The sequence below is a fragment of the Oncorhynchus nerka genome, linkage group LG9a (assembly GCF_034236695.1).
Source record: "Oncorhynchus nerka isolate Pitt River linkage group LG9a, Oner_Uvic_2.0, whole genome shotgun sequence".
In the NCBI taxonomy this organism is placed as follows: Eukaryota; Metazoa; Chordata; class Actinopteri; order Salmoniformes; family Salmonidae; genus Oncorhynchus; species Oncorhynchus nerka.
This window is the reverse complement of record NC_088404.1, coordinates 61,380,605-61,406,294: the sequence shown is the minus strand read 5'-3', so window position 1 is coordinate 61,406,294 and position 25,690 is coordinate 61,380,605. Positions and strand designations below refer to the sequence as shown.

Genomic DNA, 25,690 nt, shown 5'->3' with positions numbered 1-25,690 from the left:
TTAAGTACTGTATGTTTTAAACCAAATAATTTTACTCAAGTAGTATTTTACTGGGTGACTTTCACTTTTACTTGAATAACTTTATATTAAAGTGTCTATACTTTTACTCAAGTATGACAATTGGGTACTTTTTCCACCACTGCTAATCCCAACTCCGCTTTTACTTCAACACATGGAAAATTGTTTTCTCTATAAACCAATATGTAATTTATAGGCCAGTATTGCATTGCATTGCAGTCAATGGAGTTGGTGGACTACAAAGTGCTGCTGGGTATTTAGACCACAGTACCCCATGAAATAACACCACATATAGACTATGTAACATATGGTGGAGCACAGTGAGAAATGGTTGGAGCTTAAGTAAATTAATGTTAAAAAACATACCATATTCTACAGACTACTGATCTACCACTAAAGTATTAATTTTCTTTAGTTACGTAATTTTTACATAATGCACTATGCTAAACTGCAAAAATGTTTTATTTATTTTCATACACAGCGTTTTACCGCAGACTTTTATTTTGAAGGCAAACTCGGAAAACCGAAAGTCTTAATGCTGCTACCATGACGCAATTGTTTCTGCCGTGACGCTAATCGACACGTGCTTTTGCTCCGGTCAGTGCTAGACAGACTCTTTGGGACAGCTCCTAACCTTAACTTAACCCTTACAAAACCCATTTTTACATTTCAACTTCAATGGAGTAGGACGTCTAAACCTAACCCTTTACATAACCCATTTTTTACATTTCAACTTCAATGGAGCAGGGAAGTCCCAAGGATTCAGAATAGCACAGACCCTCCTTCATCTAGCACACGTGTGGAACACTTCCGGGATACAGATGCCAATGCGCATGTGCTTAACCTTAAACCTAACCTTAACCACACATTGCTTACCTTATTCTTAACCTTGAATTAAAGCTAATTTTTGTTTTCATGAATTTTTACAATATAGCCAATATTAACTTTGTGGTTGTGCTCCCTAGTGGAAACCTTGTAGAAGCCTGTGGTCAGAGAGGAAAAGGCGAAGCGCAAGGTTTTACTCCACCCACAACCTGTCCACAAAAATCCTACTTGAGACTTATTTGATCAAATAGAAGTTTCCTAATGGTTAGATTGTTAAGAACGTACTGATATAAGTGGACGCACGTGACATTTCAGCGTTGTGCCTGTTGTCAAAGAGATAGATGGGGCTCATCATGGATATAGAGAGTAGTAATCAATCACATTTTATTTATATAACCTTTCTTAGATCAGCTGATATCTCAAAGTGCTGAACAGAAACCCAGCCTAAAACCCCAAACAGTAAGAAATGCAGGTGTAGAAGCACGGTGGCTAGGAAAAACTCACTAGAAAGGCCAAAACCTAGGAAGAAACCTAGAGAGGAACCAGGCTATGAGGGGTGGCCAGTCCTCTTCTGGCCGTGCCGGGTGGAGATGAAGTAATGAAGTCTTTTTGTAGGCACTAGCTCCGCCATGGTTCGTTGCAGGGCTGGCGATTATGTGGGGGCATTAGGGGGCCCACCTCACCGTACCTCTTTGCCCGTCCACAGAAAGATGCACCAATCTCAGATAAAGCATCCGAGTCTCAGTATGTGTAGACCATATATCTGATGCTGTCTGGACCAAAATAGTATGGCATGTCATACTACTGTATTTCTGGCCAGACAGCATCAGATACATTGGCTACATATAGTTTCGCTCACTCAGATGCTATCTCAGGTGAGAGAGTTTCAGCTGAGAGGAAGGGGCAAAGCGAGAGGGCTCACTCTCGCCAAAATCTGTCCATAATAAGTCCAATTCGTTTCTATGTGCATATATGCAGACCTAACCTTGTCACTTGCCTTCCCGCCTTTGGAATGACGCCTATTGTTAGGATGGAGACATGCTCATCTCATCTGGTTTCAGCCTCTTGCGAATTGGAAAGGAAAGTTGGCGCTGTTTTACATTGCATTTACATTTTAGTCATTTATCAGACGCTCTTATACAGAGTGACTTGCAGTAGAGAGTGCATGCATTTTCATACTTTTTTTACGTACAGTGCACTGTTAGGATGCTGGCTTCCCCTAAAGTAAATTGATGTTTTGCCCAAATTATATAATTACTCCTGTCTAAATCAAACATTCAAAATACTTCACAAGAGAGGATGACTTTCCACAGAGGAAGATATGGCGTGTTTCTCTCCAGAATGCATGCCCTCAGCGTTCCAGAATGCACTCAGCTGTTTCATTCTATGAATTGCTTGCCCTTTGATAGTTTATTTTTGATCGATTCCTCATTATATATGTCACCAGTAGGCCTAGTAAATGTGCTTGCAATCCGCCGTCATTTGATTACATCAATATCTGTTAATAATGCATGTATTAATTACAGTCATTTACCTGGCCTGCTGTGTGCTAATGCTCACTCGGATACTGAGCCCTCTCATCTTTGAAGCGTCCTCTGAAGCCTCCTCCTGCTGTTCAAAGACCATTCACTGGCATTTTCTACAAGAACTTTGCCTTCAGAAATAAATGTGTCTCCCAAGTGGGTGTGACACCTACTCTCATTGCCTGCTGCACTGCTGCTTGGCTTCCACCTGGCGATCTCTTCACTGTCTGCCATGGCCTGTCTCCCCCTGTGTGGTACAGGTCCCTCCACCACACTCCCCTCTCCCTCTCTCTCTCTCTATCTCTCTCTCTATCTCTCTCTCTCTCGCTTGCTTTCGCTTGCCTCCAGCACTCATGAACTGTTGGGACTAGGGACTGAACTTTCAATGGCTAGCCTCAAGTCGTTATATATGTTATTGTATTCTTGTGCATTTTGCTATTTGCCTCATGACTCATACATACTTTGTTGACTACAAACTTTCTTTACCCATCCGTGGGACAGACTGTTTGTTCCCACACTCGGGACTCTGACTCTCTATTGGTTACACAGATTTTTGGCCTCCCATCCTATTCTAACGACTTTTGCCGGCTTTGTATTCATGTTACCTGATGAAATTGCTGTGCAATATGATGTTACCATCTGATGGACATTCAGATGTCATAAATCAGCACTGCAGAGCTCTCCCTGTCCTCTGCTGTGCCTTGATTGTTTTACTGTTGATGATATCTGGAAATGTGCATGTACATCCTGGCCCATCTACTGTTGCTAGCCCCAATTCTGACTTGTGCCCTGATATCTGCTTCACTGATTTATGCTCTCGTAAAAGCCTGGGTTTTCTGCATGTTAACACTAGAAGCTTATTAACTAAAATTGAAAAATTCAAAGTGTGGGTTCACAGCTCCAATCCAGATGTGTTGGTCATTACTGAGATGTGGTAAAGAAAGAGTGTTTTGAATACTGATGTTAACCTTTCTGGTTATAACCTTTTTCGACAGATCTTCCAAAGGTGAGGGAGTGGCAATCTTTACCAAGGATCACCTTCAGTGCTCGATTGTCTCCACCATGTCTGTCCCCAAACTATTTGATTAGCTGGTTTTAAGCATTAAACATTCAAATAGCTCTTTGTTAACTGTTGCTGGGTGTTATCGTCCTCCATCAGCACAGGCCTGTACCCTACCTGCCCTAACCTCTCTACTGGCCCCTTACACTAAGTCTGAATTTGTCCTGCTAGGTGACCTAAACTGGGACATGCTTAAACCACCTGACCAAGTCCTAAAGCAATGGGACTCCCGAAATCTTTCTGAGATTATCACCAATCCCACAAGTGTCCAACAAGCTTTCTCTAACCTTAACATTGTTCTGAACACCTACAAAACAAAGGTCATGTGGTTTGGTAAGAAGAATGCCCCTCTTCCCACAGGTGTTATTACTACCTCTGAGGGTTTAGCGCTTGAGGTAGTCACCTCATACAAGTACTTGGGAGATTGGCTAGACGGTGCACTGTCCTTCTCTCAGCACATATCAAAGCTGCAGGCTAAAGTTAAATCTAGACTTGGTTTCGTCTGTCGAAATCACTCCTCGTTCTCCCCAGCTGCAAAACTAAATCTGATTCAGATTACCATCTAACCTATGCAAGATTACAGAGACATAATTTATAGATCGGCAGGTAAGGGTGCACTCGAGAGACTAGATGTTCTTTACCATTCGGCCATCAGATTTGCCACCAATGCTCCTTATAGGACAGCATTCTATACTTCTCTGTAAACTGGTCATCTCTGTATACCCGTCGCAAGACCCCCTGGTTTATGCTTGTTTATAAAGCCCTCTTAGGCCTCACTCCCCCCTATCTGAGATATCTACTGCAGCCCTCATCCTCCACATACAACACCTGTTCTGCCAGTCACATTCTGTTAAAGGTCCCCAAAGCACACACATCCCTGGGTCGCTCCTCTTTTCAGTTCATTGCAGCCAGCGACTGGAATGAGCTGCAACAATCACTCAGACTGGACAGTTTTATCTCTTTATTCAAAACTCCATCATGGACACTCTTACTGACAGTTGTGGAGGCTTTGCGTGATGTATTGTTGTCTTTACCTTCTTGACCTTTGTGCTGTTGTCTGTGCCTAATAATGTTTGTACCATGACTTGTGCTGCTACCATGTTGTTGTTATGTGTTGCTGCCTTGCTATGTTGTTGTATTGGGTCTCTCTTTATGTAGTGTTGTGTTGTCTCTCTTGTTGTGATGTGTGTTTTGTCCTATTTATATTGCATTTATTTTAATCCCAGGCCCCCGTCGCCGCAGAAGACCTTTTGACTGAGTGAGTTATTTACTCTGAAATATAAGAAACTAACACTGTATAGTACATATACTTTTCTGTTACTAAAACTTTAACAGAGATATAAATTCATGTGTAGGGTTGAAATCTTTTTTTTTAAATACATATTTATGTACATACAGTGCCTTTGGACAGTATTCAGACCCCTTGACTTTTTCTGTTTTGTTATTTACAGCCTTATTCTACAATGGATTAAACAAAGAAAAATCCACAGCAATCTACACACAATACCCAATAAAATGACAAAGCAAAAACTGTTTTTAAAATTTTTACAAAAAATAGATACGTTATTTACATACAGTTGAAGTCGGAAGTTTACATACACCTTAGCCAAATACATTTCAACTCAGTTCTTCACAATTCCTGACATTTAATCCTAGTAAAAATTCCCTGTTTTAGGTCAGATAGGATCAACACTTTATTTTAAGAATGTGAAATGTCAGAATAAAAGTAGAGAGAAGGATTTATTTCAGATTGTATTTCTTTCATCACATTCCCAGTGGGTCAAAAGTTGACATACATTCAATTTGGTAGCATTGCCTTTAAATTGTTTAACTTGGGTCAAACATTTCGGGTAGCCTTCCACAAGCTTCCCACAATAAGTTGGATGAATTTTGGCCCATTCCTCCTGACAGAGCTGGTGTAACTGAGTCAGGTTTGTAGGCTCTCCTTGCTTGCACACGCCTTTTCAGTTCTGCTCACAGATGTTCTATCGGATTGAGGACATGGCTTTGTGATGGCCACTCCAATACCTTAACTTTGTTGGCCACAACTTTGGAAGTATGCTTGGGGACATTGTCCATTTGGAAGACCCATTTGCGACCAAGATTTAACTTCCTGACTGATGTCTTGAGATGTTGCTTCAATATATCCACATAATTTTCTTTCCTCATGATGCCATCTATTTTGTGAAGTGCACCAGTCCCTCCTGCAGCAAAGCACCCCCACAACATTATGCTGCCAGCCCCATGCTTCACGGTTGGGATGGTGTTCTTCGGCTGGCAAGCCTCCCCCTTTTTCCTCCAAACATAACGATGGTCATTATGGCCAAACAGTTCTATTTTTGTTTCATCAGACCAATGGACATTTCTCCAAAAAGTACCATCTTTGTCCCCATGTGCATTTGCAAACCGTAGTCTGGCTATTTTCTTTCAACTGTGGCTTTTTCCTTGCTGAGGGGCATTTCAGGTCATGTCGATATAGGACTCGTTTTACTGTGGACATAGATACTTTTGCGCCTGTTTCCTCCAGCGTCTTCACAAGGTCCTTTGCTGTCGTTCTGGTATTGATTTGCACTTTTCACACCAAAGTACGTTCATCTCTAGGAGACAGACCGAGTCTCTTTCCTGAGCGGTATGAATGCTGTGTGTTCCCATGGTGTTTATACTCGCGTACTATTGTTTGTACAGATGAACGTGGTACCTACAGGTGTTTGGAAATTGCTCCCAATGATGAACCAGACTTATGGAGGTCTACAATTTTTTTTCTGAGGTCTTGGCTGATTCTTTAGATTTTCCCATGATGTCAAGCAAAGAGGCACTGAGTTTTAAGGTAGGCCATGAAATACATCCACCGGTACACCTCCAATTGACTCAAAAGATGTCAATTAGCCTATCAGAAGCTTCTAAAGCCATAACATAATTTTCTGGAATTTTCCAAGCTGTTGAAAGCACAGTGAACTTAGTGTATGTAAACTACTGACCCACTGGAATTGTGATACAGTGAAATAATCTGTCTGTAAACAATGGTTGGAAAAATGACTTGTCACCCACAAAGTAGATGTCATAACAGAATTTCCAAAACTATAGTTTGTTATTAAGACATTTGTAGTGTTTGAACAACAAGTTTTAATGACTCCAACCTAAGTGTATGTAAACTTCTGACTTCAACTGTACATCTCTCTAGGACAAGGTGAACCATTTCCGTGTTTAACCGCTAGATTTGATGATTTCATGGGTATTATGACTCATACCGTGGTACTCTATCTAACAATGCAATGTAACATTGGTCAGCCAACAATGTGTTAGATACCACCCACAGACATTAGATTGACATTCACTCATTACAGTATTGGAGAAAGAAATACAGAAAGAAAGAAATTAAGAAATATATAAATTAATTAAAGTTGGAATAATTAGATAATACATACAATACCAGTCAAACGTTTGGACACACCTACTCATTCAAGGGTTTTTCTTTATTTGTACTATTTTCTAAATTGTAGAACAGTACTGAAGACATTAAAACAATGAAATAACACATGGAATCATGTAGTAACCAAAAAAGTGTTGAACAAATCAAAATATATTTTAGATACTAGATTCTTCAAAGTAGCCACCCTTTGCCTTGATGAAAGCTTTGCACACACTTGGCATACTCTCAACCAGCTTCACCTGGAATGCTTTTCCAACAGTCTTGATGGAGTTCCTACATATACTGAGCACTTGTTGGCTGCTTTTCCTTCACTCTGTGGTCCAACTCATCCCAAACCATCTCAATTGGGTTGAGGTCGGGTGATTGTGGAGGCCTTCTTGTCTGATGCAGCACCCCATCACTCTCCTTCTTCGTCAAATAGCCCTTACACAACCTGGAGGTGTGTTGGATCATTGTCCTGTTGAAAAACAAATGATAGGTTCACTAAGCGCAATACAGATGGGATGGCGTATCGCTGCAGACTGCTGTCGTAGTTATGCTGGTTAAGTGTGCCTTGAATTCTAAATAAATCAGTGACACCAGCAAAGCACCCACACACCATCACACCTCCTCCTCCATGCTACACGGTGGGAACCACACATGCGGAAATCATCTGTTCACTTACTCTGCGTCTCACAAAGACACAGCAGCTGGAACCAAAAATCTTTAAATACAGACCAAAGGACATATTTCCACCGGTCTAATGTCCATTGCCCGTGTTTCTTGGCCCAAGCAAGGCTTATCTTATTGGTGTCCTTCTGTAGTGGTTTCTTTGCAGCAATTCGACAATGAAAGCCTGATTCCTGCAGTCTCCTCTGAACAGTTGACGTTGATGTGTCTGTTCCTTGAACTCCGTGAAGCATTTATTTTTGGCTGCAATTTCTGAGGCTGGTAACTCTAATGAACTTAACCTCTGCAAATCTTAAATTATTGTTAACTTAACTGCACTGTCCAATTTCCAGTAGCTATTACAGTGTAAGAAGACCATGCTATTGTTTGAGGTGCGTGCACAGTTAAGAACTTGAAAATGTATTAATAAACCAATTAGGCAACCAATTTGGGCAGTCTTGATACAAAATTTAACAGAATTGCAATAGTTCATTGGATCAGTCTAAAACTTTGCACATACACTGCTGCCATCTAGTGGCAAATCTAAATTGCACCTGGGCTGGAATAATACATTGTGGCCTTTTCTCTTGCATTTCAAAGATGATGGTACGTTATCTTTTACCATATCTAATGTGTTGTATTCTTCGACATTAATTTCACATTTCCACAAACTTCAAAGTTGTTCCTTTCAAATGGTATGAAGAATATGTAATTCTTTGCTTCAGGTCCTGAGCTACAGGCAGTTAGATTTGGGTATGTCATTTTCGGTGAAAATGGAAAAAAGGGGCGGATCCTTAATGAAGAAGGAAAGAAATTCCATAAATAAACTTTTAAGGCGGCACACCCGTTAATTGAAATGCATTCCAGGTGACTACCTCATGAAGCTGGCTGAGAGAATGCCAAGCGTGTGCAAAGATATAATCAAGTCGAAGGGTGGCTACTTTGAAGAATCAAAAATATATTTTGATTTGTGTCACACATTTTTGGTTACTACATGATTCCATGTGTTATTTCATCATTTTGATGCATTCACTATTATTCTACAATGTAGAAAATAGTAAAAATAAAGAAAAACCCTTGAATGAGTAGGTGTCCAAACTTTTGACTGGTACTGTAGATAACGAAATACATACAGATATGTAGAGAACATTTATCAATTTTAGTCAGTATTTTTGTATTTCCATGCTCATTTATTTAATTATGCATGGGATGTATTTATTAATTCATCAATTTGTGTGTATTTATTTAAAATAATGTCAGGTTTAGTCCTCCATAAAGGGGGCGTATCATTCAATTACAAGCCGTCACGCAACGTAGCAAACGTTGAACTGAACAGGGTTGCGTTCAGGACGACAAAACAGTGCAACTTTTAACTCAACGGAAACGGTACTGTTCTTAACTGACTGGCTTCGTTAAGTAAATAATACAAATAACAGTATGTTCAAGAACATACAATAAGAACGTTTTGGCGAAACGTGTAGTTCGGTACATCGTTCCACAACGTAGCAAAAATGAAATCGAACTGAACCGGTCACACCCATAATGATGATCGGGCAACAGCCACCAAAACGGAGCTAAGTAACGTTACCTCAAAGATTGTTGAAGAACGGTGCGCACCTTTTTGGGAAACTTGTCGTTTAATACAAACCGTCACGTAACGAAGCAAACGTTGAAGTGAACTGAACTAACCCATGAACCACTTCTCTCTGCCATTGCAGTCATATCAACATACGGGAAAATGCGATGAGAAGTCGTGCTGGTGTACCGGTATCCGACTTTGAATGCCAAGTGTGAGAAATCGAATTGCGTGATCGGTGGCGTAACAGGTATGGCTCGTTTGTTTACGATGTTTGTAGCTGTTCATTTCTGAAAAAAATCAACATTTGCAGCACATGTCGTTCTTCTCCCAGTAGCTAGCGGTTACATTTAGTAGCTTATCAAGCTAAGGTTACGCCACATTTATAAGGGAGTAGCTATATATCTTTAAGGTCCAAGGCGCTTCAAAGGGTGCTGAAATAGTTTCAACATGTAACGTTAGCTAGTTAACGTTAAACTAGCTAACATTTTAGCTACGCTAACGTAGCTAGCTAACATGGGTAACGCCAGATTTACAGGTAGCTGCCAAAATAAAGGAAACACCAACATAAAGTGTCTTAATAGGGTATTGGGCCACCACAGCTTCAAGGCACCTTGGACTAGATTGTACAAGTGTCAATCTCCATTGGAGGGATCCGATACATTCCCTAATTGGTGATTTGTTGTTGTTGTGATAGTGTTAAAAAACGCTGTCTCAGCTCTTGTTCCAGAATCTTCACACGTGTTCAGTTGGGTTGAGATCAGGTGACCGAGACGACCATGGCACATGGTTTACGTCGTTCATTCTCATCGAACCAGTCAGTGACCTGTGGACGGGGGCAGAACTATGGTAGCCAAAATATGGCATGCCCAACATTTTTATACATGACCCCAAGCATGATGGAATGGTTAATTGCTTAATAAACGTAGGATCCACACCTGTGGGGAAGCACCTGCTTTCAATATACTTTGTCCCCCTTATTTCCTCAGGCGTTTCCGTTATGTTTGCAGCTAAATGTATATTGAAGATATTGGCTAGATAACTAAATTAGCTACATGGGGATTCAAGTCAAAATAAATGCTAGCTGGCTACAAGGGTTGTGTAATTTATTTTGAGAGAACTAATGTTACTGTCCCCACTACAACAAATACATGTAATTTTGTCCTTGAAACCTTATTTAAGTACTGTAGAATTCAACCCTATGGAACTATTCAGACCCCTTGACTTTTTATCACATTTTGTTACCCTTATTCTAAAATGGATATAAAAAATATATTCCTGATCAATTTACACACAATACCCAATAATGACAAAGTGAAAACAGATTAGTGGACATTTTTGCACATTTATTACAAATTAAAAACATACCTTATTTATATAAGTATTCAGACCCTTTGCTATGGGACTTGAAATTGAGCTCAGGTGCATCCTGTCTCCATTGATCATCCTTGAGATGTCGCTACAACTTGATTGGAGTCCACCTGTGGTAAATTAAATTGATTAGACATAATGTGGAAAGGCCTGTCTATATAAGGTCCCACAGTTGACAGTGCATGTCAGAGCTAAAAAAAACAAGCCATGAGGTCAAAGGAATTGTCCATAGAGCTCTGCGACAGGATTTACACTTGGGAAGTGTACCAAAACAGTCCTCCAGCATTGAAGGTCTCCCAAGAACACAGTGGCCTCCATTGTTCTTAAATTAAAGAAGTTGGGAACCACCAAGTCTCTTCCTAGAGCTGTCCCCTGGGCCTTAGTTAGGGAGGTGACCAAGAACCCGATGGTTACTCTGACAGAGCTATAGAGTTCCTTTGTGGAGATGAGAGAACCTTCCAGAAGGACAACCATCTCTGCAGCACTCTGCCAATTAGACCTTTATGGTAGAGTGGCCCGATGGAAGTAAAAGTCACTCCTCAGTAAAAGGCACATGACAGCCCGCTTGGAGTTTGCCAAAAGGCACCTAAAGCCTGTCCGACTATGAGAAACAAGATTCTCTGTTCTGACGAAACTGGGTTTGAACACTTTGGCCTGAATGCCAAGCATCACATCTGGAGGAAACCTGGCACCATGCTGTGGGGATGTTTTTCAGAGTTGGGGACTGGGAGACTAGTCAAGATCGAAGGAAAGATGAGTAGAGCAAAGTAGAGAGATCCTTGATGAAAACCTGCTCCAGAGTGATCAGGACCTTAGATTGGGGTATACTTCCCAGTACATCACTGGGGCCAAGCTTCCTGCCTCTGTTTATTATCTATGCATAGTCACTTTACCTCCACTTTACCTCTCTTGACTAACCGGTGCCTCGGCATATTGACTCTATACCGGTACCCCATGTATATAGCCTCGCTACTGTTATTTTATTGTTGCTCTTTATTATTAGTTATTTTTACTGCAGTTCATTTTAGTAAATTCTTTCTTAACCTCTTAAGTCGACCCTCTACTTTTTTGAACATTCTGTTAAAAATCGCGCAACATTTCAGCGCCCTGCTACTCATGCCAGGAATATAGTATATGCATTTACTTAGTCTGTGTGGATAGAAAACACTCAGACGTTTATAAAACTGGTTAAATCACTGCTGTGGGTTTACCAGAACGGCATTTACATCGAAAAGCACAGGAAAAACTGATCACTGAAAATGGGAAAATATATCCATGCGCTACTTGAACCCATTGATAAAGGTGAACCACAATTAATTGACTGAGGTTGCAGTACCTACAGCTTCCACACGGTGTCTAGAGTCTTGTCATTTCCCTTCGAGTTTTTTCTTGGTCAAACACATGCAGGGCACCGTATCTCCTCCGGTCTAGGACCGGATATTTTCGTTGAGTTTCTAGCCGGACATTTTTCCAGACGGACAGCTAATGATCTTTACATCGCCTCCTGATGAATTTTATCGCTTATTAACGTTTACTAATACCTAAAGTTGCATTACAAACGTATTTCGAAGTGTTTTGTGAAAGTTTATCGTCGACTTTTTGAATTTTAAAAAATGACGTTACGTTTTGAAACGATGTTTTTTTCGTTTATCACACAGTCTACATATAACGATATCTAGGCTTTATATGGACCGATTTAATCGAAATAAAGACCCAAATAGTGTTTATGGGACATCTAGGAGTGCCAACAAAGAAGATGGTGAAAGGTAATGAATGTTTTCTATTTTATTGTGCGGTTTGTGTAACGCCGAAATGCTAATTATTTTGTTTACGTCCCCTGTGGGTCTTTTGGGGTGTTACATGCTATCAGATAATAGCTTCTCATGCTTTCGCCGAAAAGCATTTTAAAAATCTGACTTGTTGCCTGGATTCACAACGAGTGTAGCTTTAATTCGATACCCTGCATGTGTATTTTAATGAACGTTTGAGTTTTAACTAATACTATTAGCATTTAGCGTAGCACATTTGCATTTCCAGAGCTCTAGTTGGGACGCAAGCGTCCCGAGTAGAGGGAAGAGGTTAACCAACAATGTAGTTCAGAAAAATGTGTTAAGGGTTAGCGTTTCACTGTAAGGTGAATACCTGTTGTATTGTGACAAATACACTTTGAGTTGATTAGTGTTGGCTATTCAGCAGCCTGATGGTCTGTGGGTAGAAGCTGCTGGCAGGTTTTAGTTTTTGCCATGATGCTCATGTACTGCCTGAGTGTGAGTGATTGAAGCAGGGAGAACAGGGCTTGGGTGGCATGGGGTCCCTGATGATCTTCTTGTCCTTCCTGTAACACTTGGTGCTGTAGATGTCCTGTAAGGCAGGCAGTGTTCACCCAATTGGGTGTTTGGCTGCATGCATCTCCCTTTGAAGAGCCTTGCGGTCCGTGTGGGTGTAGTTGCCGTACCAGGCTGTGATGCAGCCCGACAGTATGCTCTCGTTGGTTCTCCTGTGGAACGCATACAAAGCTCTCTCTCGCAAATCTTACCATAACTATATCCTCCTGATTTGCTTACAAGTAAAATCTCAAACAGGAAGTACCAGTGACATGCTCAAAACAGAAATGGTCCTATGAAGCAGATGCTAAGCTGCATGACTGTTTTGCTATCACAGAATGGAATATGTTCTGGGATTCATCCTATGACATTGAGGAATTTACCACATCAGTCACCGGCTTCATTAATAAGTACATCGATGACGCAGTGATCGTACGTACATATCCCAACCAGAAGCCATGAATTACAGGCAACATCCTCACTGAGCTAAAGGCTAGAGCTGCCACATTCAAGGAGTGGGACTCTAACCCGGAAGCTTATGACCTCCGATGAACCATCAAACGGGCAAAGCGTCAATACAGAACTAAGATCGAGTCCTACTACAACGGCTCTGATGCTCATCGGATGTAGCAGGGTTTGCAAACTTTCAGGATTACAAAGGTAAACCCATCTGAGATCTGGCCAGAGGCGCATGCCTACCAGACGAGGTCAATGCTTTCTTTGCTTGCCTCAAGGCAAGCAACACTGAACCATGTGTGCGGACACCTGCTGTTCCAGACTACTATGATCCCTCTCTCCGTAGCCTGTATATGTAAGACCTTTTTTTAAATAGGTCAATATTCACAAGACTGATAACCAAGACACATACTTGGAGCATGTTCTGGCAAGTATCTTCAACCTGGCTGGTCATGGCTCACATCAACACCATTATCCCAGAAACCCTAGACCCATTCCAATTTGCGTACTGCCCCAACAGATCCACGGATGATGCAACCTCTATTGCACGCCACACTGCCCTTTCCCACCTGGACAAAAGGAACACCTATGTGGGAATGCTATTCATTAACTACACCTCAGCGTTCAACACCATAGTGCCCCCAGTTGGTAAGGGTAGGTAACAACACATTATCCACGCTGATCCTTAACACGGGGGCCCCTCAGGGGTGTGTGCTCAGTCCCCTCCTGTACTCCATGTTCATCTTGACTGCATGGCCAGGCACGACTCCAACACCATCTAGTTTGCCGATGACACCACAGTAGTAGACCTGAACACCGACAATGATGAGACGGCCTATACGGAGGAGGTCAGAGATGTCGTGTGGTGCCAGGACAACAACCTCTCCCTCAATGTGATGAAGACAACGGAGTTGATTGTGGACTACAGGAAAAGGACAGAGCACGTCCCCATTCTCCTTGATTGGCCTACAGTGGAGCAGGTTGAGAGCTTCAACTTCTTTGGTGTCCACATCACCAACAAACTTTCATGGTCCAAACACACCGAGACAGTCGTGAATAGGGCACAACAAAAACCTATTCCCCCTCAGGAGACTGAAAAGATTTGGCAGTAGTCCCTGCTGCTGAAAAACATCCCCACAGCATGATGCTGCCACCACCATGCTTCACCTTAGGGATGGTGCCAGGTTTATTCCAGATGTGAAGCTTTGCATTCAGGCCGATGAGTTCAATCTCGGTATCATCAGATCAGGGAATCTTGTTTCTCACGTTCTGAGATGCTTTAGGTACCTTTTGGCAAACTCCAAGTGGGCTTTCATGTGCCTTTTTACTGAAGAGTGGCTTCCGTCTGGCCACTCTACCATAAAGGCCTGATTGGTGGAGTGCTGCAGAAATGGTTGTCCTTCTGGAAGGTTCTCCCATCTCCATAGAGGAACTCTGGAGCTCTGTCAGAGTGACCGTCGTGTTCTTGGTTACCTCCCTGACCCTTGTTCCCCGATTGCTCAGTTTGGTCGGGTGGCCAGCTCTAAGAAGAGTCTTGGTGGTTCCAAACTTCTTCCATTGAAGAATGATTGAGGCCACTGTGTTCTTGAAGACCTTCAATGCTGCAGACATTTTTTTTTGGTACCCTTCCCCAAATCTATACCTCGACACAATCCTGTCTCGGGGCTCTATGGATAATTCCTTTGACCTAATGGCTTGGTTTTTGCTCTGACATGCACTCTCAACTGTGGGGCCTTATATAGACAGGTGTGTGCCTTTCCAAATCATGTCTAATCAATTGAATTTACCGCATGTGGACTCCAATCAAGTTGTAGAAACAACTAAAGGGTTATCAATGGAGGAAAAAAATGTTTTTAGTCAAATTTAGAATAAGGCTGTAACGTAACAATGTGGGAAATGTGAATGGGTCTGAATACTTTCCGGATGCACTGAAACTCCCTTGGACAAGGTGACGTTTAGCAATATATTTGGCTCTATTTACTCTGATTTGAAAATGCTACTTGGCATCAAAGTAGACGACATGCAAAACTACAAATCCCTGCAAGCACCTGCACGTCATCTCTAGCTGGCACCATTGCTAACAGGTATAGTGTCAAACTTAAAACTTGCCCAAGACGGTTCACAGAATTGCCCATTTAAATAAATGTAGCCAATTTGTTAATTACTACATTTTGCTAACATTAGTTAATCCAGAGATGCTTACCTTTGCCTCGATTCATCAGTATTTTATGGGTAAATACAGGCAAATATATTGATAATTGACCTTGTCCTAGACAGAGTTACACGGTTATCAAAATGGCACGCAAGGGTGAGTGTACACGAAACAGGTGTTTCTAAAATCCCCTAACGTGAAAAATGAATGGTGTAAAATGATTGGAACCATTTCCCTGTTTGACTGCAAGGTTTTATGGGTATTATGACTTGTAATTGTGGTGCTTTTATACGTGGAGAGGAAAGGGGTGGAGGAGAATAGCTTTCTCACGGTGGTGTTTCTGAAATCGATATCTCCCGACCTTTTCACTCAACCCTCAAGCTTGGCATTTCAGCTGGATTTAACCCTCAATGGCTTTCAACTTTACAAAGATAGACAGGTTTTATTTTTTACAATAGGTTAAATAAATATTCATTAATTTAAATCATGTGAGAATGTTTAGCTGAAATGCCAGTACCTGGTTCACTGCAATATTTGTCTCTATTCGAGCACCTCATCCAGTGCATGTAGACTTGTCCCTTTAGTGACCATGTCATTTCTCCAGACCATGCCGTTCCCTGTTCTCTCTCTTGGCACCGTGTTGTATGCTGTACTAATCTCTTGTTTTCGCTGTTTAGCCAGTTTGTGTTTGAGCGGATATATGTGGAGAGAAATGGGTCGTTGTCATCATTTGACACACTTTCACCATTTACAGATTTTGAGCATGGGTGAGAAGTGTCGGAATATTATGAAAGTGATTATGAACGAGTCGAGGTTTTGGGCCAATTCTGTTATGGTTTGTCCACTGTTTTTCCACATTGAGCAATCTGAAGGTAGCCTATTTGTATAATTTTCTGAGTAGTAGGGAGTAGTGTTGTCTCACAATACCAGCATTTGGACATCGATACCAGGTTTAGTGTAGCGACACTTGATAACAAAACAATAACAGGGCAGAAAAAGAAAGCGACGAGACAGACAGGGATGTTGTTTCTAATCAATTATCGCAATTTTTACAAAATAGAAAAATATTCTATATCCACAGCAATGCTTAACCTGTTGCGACGAGCAATCCCGTATCCGGGAGCGTAATTATAGCCTCAAGCTCATTACCATAACGCAACGTTAACTATTCATGAAAATCGCAAATGAAATGAAATAAATATATTGGCTCATAAGCTTAGCCTTTTGTTAACAACACTGTCATCTCAGATTTTCAAAAAATGCTTTTCAACCATAGCTACACAAGCATTTGTGTAAGAGTATTGATAGCTAGCATAGCATTAAGCCTAGCATTCAGCAGGCAACATTTTCACAAAAACAAGAAAAGCATTCAAATAAAATCATTTACCTTTGAAGAACTTCGGATGTTTTCAATGAGGAGACTCTCAGTTAGATAGCAAATGTTCAGTTTTTCCAAAAATATTATTTGTGTAGGAGAAATCGCTCCGTTTTGTTCATCACGTTTGGCTGAGAAAACCCCCCGAAAATTCAGTCATTAAAACGCAAACTTTTTTCCAAATTAACTCCATAATATCGACAGAAACATGGCAAACGTTGTTTAGAATCAATCCTCAAGGTGTTTTTAACAAATATATTCGATGATAAGTCACTCGTGGCAGTTTGGTTTCTCCTCTCTTCAAAATGGAAGCATGCACACACCTGGAGATTACGCAATAGTTTCGACGGAGGACACCGAGCGGAGATCTGGTAAATGTAGTCTCTTATGGTCAATTTTCCAATGATATGCCTACAAATACGTCACAATGCTGCAAACACCTTGGGGAAACGACAGAAAGTGTAGGCTCTCTCCTTGCGCATTCACAGCCATATAAGGAGACATTGGAACACAGCTCCTCAAAAATCTGGCTCACTTCCTGTATGAAATGTCATCTTGGTTTCGCCTGTAGCATTAGTTCTGTGGCACTCACAGACAATATCTTTGCAGTTTTGGAAACGTCAGTGTTTTCTTTCCAAAGCTGACTATATGCATAGTCGCATCTTTTCGTGACAAAATATCTTGTTTAAAACGGGAACGTTTTTCATCCAAAAATGAAATACTGCCCCCAGAGGTTCAAGAGGTTAAATAACATCAGGGTACCACTTTGGGAGGTGTGAGAGAAAATCAAAGACATTTAGATTTGAGTGTGGCTGTTTAATTCAAGTGCACGCACATGCACTGTTTTGGTTAGCAGTGTTTCTGTAGCGTACAGTTGAAGTCGGAGGTTTACATACACTCAGGTTGGAGTTACTAAAACTCATTTTTCAACCACTACAAATTTCGTGTTAGCAAACTATAGTCTTGGCAAGTCTGTTAGGACATCTACAAGTCAACAATTGTTTACAGACAGATTATTTCACTTATTTCACTGTATCACAATTCCAGTGGGTCAGAAGTTTACATACAAAGTTGACTGCCTTTAAACAGCTTGGAAAATTCCAGAAAATTATGTCATGGCTTTAGAAGCTTCTGGTAGGCTAATTGACACAATTTGAGTCAATTGGAGATGTACCGGTGGATGTATTTCAAGGGCTTCCTTCAAACCCAGTGCCTCTTTGCTTGACATCATGGGAAAATCAAAAGAAATCAGCCAAGACCCCAGAAAAAACATTGTAGACCTCCACAAGTCTGGTTCATCCTTGGGAGCAATTTCCAAACGCCTGAAGGTACCATGTTCATCTATACAAACAATACCACTCAAGTATATGGGACCATGCAGCCGTCATACCACTCAGGAAGGAGAAGTGTTCTGTCTGCTATAGATTAACATACTCTGGTGCGAAAAGTGCAAATCAATCCCAGATAAACAGCAAAGGACCTTGTGAAGATGCTGGAGGAAACGGGTACAAAAGTAAATATATCCACAGTAAAATGAGTCCTATATCGACATAACCTGAAAGGCCGCTCAGCAAGGAAGAAGCCACTGCTCCAAAACCGCCATAGAAAAGCCAGACTACGGTTTGCAATTGGGGACAAAGATCATACTTTTTGGAGAAATATCCACTGGTCTGATGAAACAAAAATAGAACTGTTTGGCCATAATGACCATCGTTATGTTTGGAGGAAAAAGGGGGATGCTTGCAAGCCGAAGAACACCATCCCAACCGTGAAGCATGGTGCTGGCAGCATAATGTTGTGGGGGTGCTTTTCCGCAGGAGGGACTGGTGCACTTCACAAAATAGATGGCATCATGAGGCAAGAAAATGATGTGGATATATGGAAGCAGCATCTCAAGACATCAGTCAGGAAGTTAAAGCTTGGTCGCAAATGGGTCTTCCAAATGCACATTGACCCCATGCATACTTCCAAAGTTGTGGCAAAATGGCTTAAGCACAACAAAGTCAAGGTATTGGAGTGGCCGTCACAAAGCCCTGACCTCAATCCCATAGAACATTTGGGGTTCAGAACTGAAAAAGCATGTGCGAGCAAGGTGGCCTACAAAACCTGACTCGGTTACACCAGCTCTGTCAGGAGGAATGGGCCAAAATTCACTCAATTTATTGTGGGAAGGGAACTGTGAAACTGAGTTTAAATATATTTGACTAAGGTGTATGTAAACTTCTGACTTCAACTGTAGATGTGATGGACTTTTTTTTTTTTTTTTTTTTAAGCCAATGGCCACTGGATTGATGCAAACGCTCATGATTCTGCAGGTGCAGTAGGCATAGGCTACTTTGTAGTTAACTTTTTAATTGAGAGTTTTTGGGAAAGCCTTTCCGTTCATCCGAATACGGTTATAATTAGCAGTGCTAAGGGTGGACGTACACACACTACACACAGACAGGGTTATTCCCATGCCTTCAGGAAGTTGCAGGGAATCACTGATGCATTCTGTTCATGTCATATGATGGACTATTAATTTGTCCAAGTTTAAGTTCAATGCATTTAGTTCATTTCCAGACGTGAGACACATTTGATAGACAAACTAAAAGTAACAATTCTAGTAGTGAAACATGTTTCATGTTGTAGTATCGAAAAAGTACTGACGTTTCGGTCTAACGTGCAACCTTATGTAGAGAGGGTGTGTGGATATCAGAGGTGTCACACAGAACAGGAACAGCGGAAAGTGCCAGTCAGTGGTGGGTCAGATTACCTAAAGGGGAACTTGTGACACCTGCTTGCACTTTGGCACGTATTTGGGAGACCTCTGGTTTCAGCATGTGACTGGTCCACTGGGAAGGCCTCAATCACCTGACTACAGCCATTATATACAGGTGGAGGATGTGAACATATTAACATGTTATGTCATCGATCTTCTATATTATTGATCTTAACTGCAGACACAGTTCACCATGATGGACCAATTGAACCCATGTCCACTGTAATACCACAAGGTGATCTCTTAAACCATAAATGCAGGCTCAAATCATCAGTATGGGCAAAGGATCACACGCACAGTTGATGTCAATTGTCATGTCCCTCCCTAGAATTGTGGGCAATTGATTGACTTGCTGACTAACTAACTACAGTTTTCTGGAGGATGGCAACTGTTGCTAACCAAGCTTGAGTCTGCCGCCAAGACAAGCTCTCATTTCAAATGCATGGCAGCATATGGCAAAATTAAATGGTTCAATCATTAAACAGTGAATTTGGGGTACTTCCAAAATGAATCCCTGAAATACAGAACCTGTGAATGTAATCATTTTTTCATTTGAAGCGATACAGGTAGCCTAGTGGTTAAGCGCATTGGGCCGGTAACCAAGAGGTTGCTGGTTCGAATCCCCGAGCAGACTAGGTGAAAAATCTGTCTGTACCCTTGAGCAAGGCACTTAACCCGTATTGCTCCTGTAAGTCACTCTGGATAAGAGCATCTGCTAAATGACAGTACCAGTCAAAAGTTAGTTAAGCAGCCAGCAAGTGCTCAGCATATGCGGGAAGTCCTTCAAGACTGTTGGAAAAGCAGGTGAAGCTGGTTGAGAGAATGGCAAGAGTGTGCAAAGCTGTCAAGGCAAAAGGTAGCTACTTTGAAGAATCTTAAATAGTGTTAAATCAAAATATATTGTACATTTAAGATTGCATTTCAATTAACAGGTGTGCCTTGTTAATTTGTGGAATTTCTTTCCTTCTTAATTCATTTGAGCCAATCAGTTGTGTTGTGACAAGGGTAGGGGCAGTGTACAGAAAATAGCCCTATTTGGTAAAATACCAAGTCCATAGTATAAACAAGAACACCTCAAATAAGTAAAGAGAAATGACAGTCTATCACTACTTGAAGGTCCGGAACATTTCAAGAAGTTTGAAAGTTTCTTCAAGTGCAGCCACAAAAACCATCAAGCACTAGGATGAAACTTGCTCTCATGAGGACAGTCACAGGAAAGGAAGACCCAGAGTTACCTCTGTTGCAGAGGGTAAGTTCATTAGAGTTACCAGCCTCAGAAATTGCAGCCCAAATAAATGTTTCACAGAGTTCAAGTAACAGACACAACATCAACTGTTCAGAGGAGACTGCGTGAATCAGGCCTTCATTGTCAAATTGCTGCAAAGAAACCACTACTAAAGGACACCAATAAGATTTAGAGACTTGCTTGGGCCAAGAAACACGAGCAATGGATGTTAGATCTGTGGAAATCTGTCCTTTGGTCTGGAGTCCAAATTGGAGATGTCTTTGTGAGACTCGGTGTGGGTGAACGGATGATCTCCGCATGTGTATTTCCCACTGTGAAGCATGGAGGAGGAGGTTTGATGGTGTGGGGGTGCTTTGCTGGTGATACTGTCTGTGTTTCATTTAGAATTCAAGGCACACTTAACCAGCAAGGCTACCACAGAATTCTGCAGCGATACACCATCCCATCTGGTTTGCGTTTAGTGGGACTATCATTTGTTTTTCAACCTCCAAGCTGTTTAAGGGCTATTTGACCAAGGTCGAGAGTGATTGAGTGCTGCATCAGATGACCTGGCCTCCACAATCACCCGACTTCAACCCATTTGAGATGGTTTGGGATGAGTTGGACCACAGAGTGGAGGAAAAGCCCCCAACAAGTGCTCAGCATATGTGTGAACTCCTTCAAGACTGTTGGAAAAGTATTCCAGGTGAAGGTGGTTGAGAGAGTGCCTAGTGTGCAATGCTGTCATCAAGGCAAAGGGTGGCTACTTTGAACAATCTAAAATCTATTTTGATTTGTGTAACATCGTTTTGGTTACTACATGATTCCATATGTGTTATTTCATAGTTTTGGTGTCTTCACTATTATTCTACAATGTAGAAAATAGTAAAAAATAAAGAAAAACCCTTGAATGAGTATTTATTCTAAATCTTTTTACTAATGGTGTATTTTGGAGTAGGATGTCCTTTAAAAAAAATGGATTCACCAAAAGTAACCTCAGTAGTTCTACCGAAAAATTCCTATTGGAAACAATGCATTCCATACAACTAAAATAAAATAGGCTATTTACTAGTTTACCACGCTAATTCTACTCTGTCAATTTACCTACATTTTGTGAATGTAAAACATGTGTAGGCCTACTGTATTCCAATTTATCTAGGCCTAATACATTTATTACAGCTGGTCTTAATAAAGTGGGGTAATTTCTTATCAAACTATGTTCAGCTTGTTCGTTGCACTTGGCTAATCAGTTATTAGTGTGATTCACTTTTAACCCAGTCTGTGGCTATTGTGGGGAAAGTTTTAATTGCTCAGTAGTTTAGTAAACATTTCAAATGCCTTTTTCAGACACCTTGTTGTAGCCTACGCAAAGGAGAAGTATCATTGAATTTGAAGCCCATTTCCTATTCTTGATGTGTATTTGTGGCTCAACTCCAGCTCAGCGCTGGTAGATGCTGTGGCCTACTTTTTCCCTGGGCAGAATAGAGCTGCACTGCATCACAGCTGCGTACTTGGGCTTCAGTTAAAGCAGTGTTTGGAATTGCATTAAAACTTGTACGCTTTTAGTTGAATTAGAGATCTTTTTCTCTACTGTTTTCTCCACACTTAAGCTGTGCTTTTTCCCGATGAATCAGGAATCCTTGATTTTATGACCTTAGGGAAATCTGTATCTCTTGTATGCCTATAGCACAAGTAAGCCGGCCTGATTGGGAAGCCTCCCTCTATGTTTTCAAAGGATTTTGCAAACCTGGCTGTGACATTATGCAGCAAACTGTGATTTTGTGATTGGGTTTATGTTAAGGGGGGGTCAAAGACAAATGCGAAGGAGGCCTTGCCAAAACGACTCAGGAACCGCATTGGAACTCTCAATAAAGTTGAGGGCTGACGTATAGGAGATGAGTGAGCCGCAACCGCTAATATATGGGTTAGAAGAGGGGTCTGGGTATTTGTGCCTGTCACGTACTCTCTTCATTCATCTCCCATATAGAGAGCTAAGATAGTCATAGACTGGTGGCCACAAAGCCAATGAGCGCATGTTCAGGACTTGCCTTAAGCGCTCACTGGAGCAGTCTGTGGTTACCTAGCAGCGATCTCTTCAGAACTTCTGCATGTGAGGTGAGAGGAGGTATATTAGGAACTCAGTCAAACAGTGTGTTTGCTCGCTCACATATGTTCCCTTTCCTTACTTAAATAAAGGGCAGAGGCTGCGGATCCCAAGGTAACCCCCCCATCCCTTTTCCTCAGAGCTGAATATCCAAATCACCTTCTGTGCATGTGTTTATCTCTAACGTACAAATGTTTGGTCACCCTCCCTTCAAATGACTTGCTGTCAATTGTGAAACGTCCATGCAGCATCTGCATGCCAGCCATTTGATCTCAATCAGTTTCATGGGAATATGCATTTAGATGTTCTTAAATTATACAGCATTTTGAATTATGTACAGAAAGTGAATTTGAGCAGATTGTTTTAGTTGAAATCAAAGCACATATTTTGCCTAGTGGCCTGCGCTGTTGAGTTTTGGCAACATGTGAGAAAAATGATCAAATTCCCGAGGTGCGTATTGAAGATATTGGAAGAACTGTCCACATTTACTTTGTCAGCCAACAAGATGAGTAGGCCTAACGAACAGCAAAAGCACTAGCCTATGTCAATCTACTATCCCCCATAGTACAAAAGTTGACCTACTCTGCAAGAAATAAATATTCCGAGCATAGTGTAGGACTTTTAATACAACAATTTACAACTTTTTTACGCGGTGAGGCTGACGCAACAGATCAGAACGTTTAGCTTCAAATGTGTACGAAGTATTAGGCCATCTTCACATTATAAACGCAACAATGCGCACATGGCAGTAGACTATAAGTGCAAACTTTCCATTAGCGGGAAAACACTTATCAAACGTGATCGCAAATGTGATTATACATGTCATGCTTTTATTATAAAGGTGCATTTTTATGGTAAAGGATCTTCCCCAAACTTGAAACTCACGCGCTGCGTATGCATGCCAGTTAGGCTTTACACCCCTTGTAAAGCAGATTAATGTGCTTCATTTTAAGAAGTTATTTGGCCACTTTAGTGAGGTATGCGACTGATTTGAAAAAGGCATTGTTTCTTGCCTTATGCTGGGCATCATTCACAAGTGATAATGTATCATTTACAAGTGATGGGGCTAATATTTTCACCCATCAGACGATTCTTGAGTTAATCTTGTCTTTACATATACTAAATAATGTGTGTGAAATTAGTTTTGATTTAGAATGGACCATTTATCATGCACCTGTCTAGAAACGGGCTGGGGGGAAAAAATACATCTCTGCACTTAAATAATTTACAAGCCCTGCCACATTTGATGAGCATCCAAGCAGGCGTAGTGGGATTCAAACCTCGTCCTGTATTGACACTTTGCCTGTTTGATGGCTCGTCGGAGGTCACAGTGGGATTTCTATTTGTGTGTGTATATATATATATATTTTTTGAGCCCTTTCTCTCCCCAATTTCATGGTATCCAATTGGTAGTTAGTCTTGTCTCATCGCTGCAACTCCCGTACGGACTCAGGAGTGGCGAAGGTCGAGGGGCGTGCATAGGGGCGGCAGGGTAGCCTAGTGGTTAGAGCGTTGGACTAGTAAACGAAAGGTTGCAAGTTCGAATCCCCGAGCTGACAAGTGAATGCCCCTGAACAGGCAGTTAACCCACTGTTCCTATGCCATCATTGAAATTAAGAATTTGTTCTCAACTGACTTGCCTAGTTAAATAAAGGTAACATATTTTTTTTTTAAACCTCCGAAACCCAACCAAGCCACACTGCTTCTTAACACGATGCCTGCCTAACCCGGAAGCCAGCCGCACCAACGTGTCGGAGGAAACACCGTACACCTGGCGACAGTGTCAGCGTGCACTGCGCCCGGCCCGCCACAGGAGTCGCTAGTTCGCGATGGGGCAAGAACATCCCTGCTGGCCAAACCCTCCCCTAACCCAGATGACGCTGGGTCAATTGTACGCCGCCCCATGGGTCTCCCGGGCACGGCCGGCTGCGACCGAGCCCGGACTCAAACCCATAATCTTTAGTGGCACAGCTAGCACTGCTATGCAGTGCCTTGGACCACTGCGCCACTAGGGAGTCCACAGTGTGATTCCTTACAAGCGTCTGGGTTAGGGTCCCACACCTTGAAAGGGGTAGCTCTAGCCTTCAGCTCAGTGTGGATGATACCTGTAATCCATGTTTTTCTCTCTACTTTTCTCTCTGATCCTATTAAGGATCTCTGTACTTTGTGCTGCTCATCTTTCCCTCGATCCTGACTAGTCTCCCAGACCCTGCCGCAAAAACATCCCCACAGCATGATGCTGCCACCACCATGCTTCACCGTAGGGATGGTGCCATGTTTCCTCCAGACGTGACGCTTGGCGTTCAGGCCAAAGAGTTCAATCTTGGTTTCATCAGACCAGAGTCTTTAGGTGCCTTTTGGCAAACTCCAAGCTGACTGTCATGTGCCTCTTACTGAGGAGTGGCTTCCCTCTGGCCACTCTACCATAAGGCCTGATTGGTGAAGTGCTTCAGGCCCTCTCAAAATTAGTTCAATTAAAATAACTTGTCCTTCATCAGTGAAATACCACAAGGTCAGTGTTTGTTTATAATCCTTTTCAAAATTATAGGCCTTTTCAAAACTACTGATTAAAGGTCAACTCCCTTTTTAGAACCAACTTCACTGGTTTTTAAAAATGACCTTTGTGGCATCAATAAGAGACCGAAAAATATAATCTAGTGTCACTCTGACTACAGTGTGAATCTGATAACTTTGTTCATAAAGTCAATATTGTACAAAACTGAGTTTTGTACAAGAGTTTGTCATGACTTACTGGTAGGTTGGGTATTAATTACAGTCATGCCCACTTGCCCAGTGCTAACACTTGAGAAGCAGCTGGGCTGATTGTGCTCTATCCAATCAC

General features: G+C 41.6%; 1 protein-coding gene across 5 annotated transcripts in view; it reads left to right on the top strand.

Annotated features, from left to right (window-relative positions):
* The first annotated feature begins 9,010 nt into the window (after positions 1-9,010).
* The window catches only part of osbpl5 (oxysterol binding protein-like 5), a 125,876-nt gene continuing 109,196 nt past the window's right edge, over positions 9,011-25,690 (top strand). For 2 of the 5 annotated variants that reach the window (XM_029668809.2, XM_065022746.1), the window contains exon 1: positions 9,169-9,330. The gene's annotated coding sequence lies outside the window, so the exon portion shown is untranslated. Of the gene's footprint in view, positions 9,114-9,166; positions 9,331-25,690 lie in introns of those variants that run through there. The other 3 variants (XM_029668808.2, XM_065022745.1, XM_029668813.2) reach the window with 3 other exon arrangements.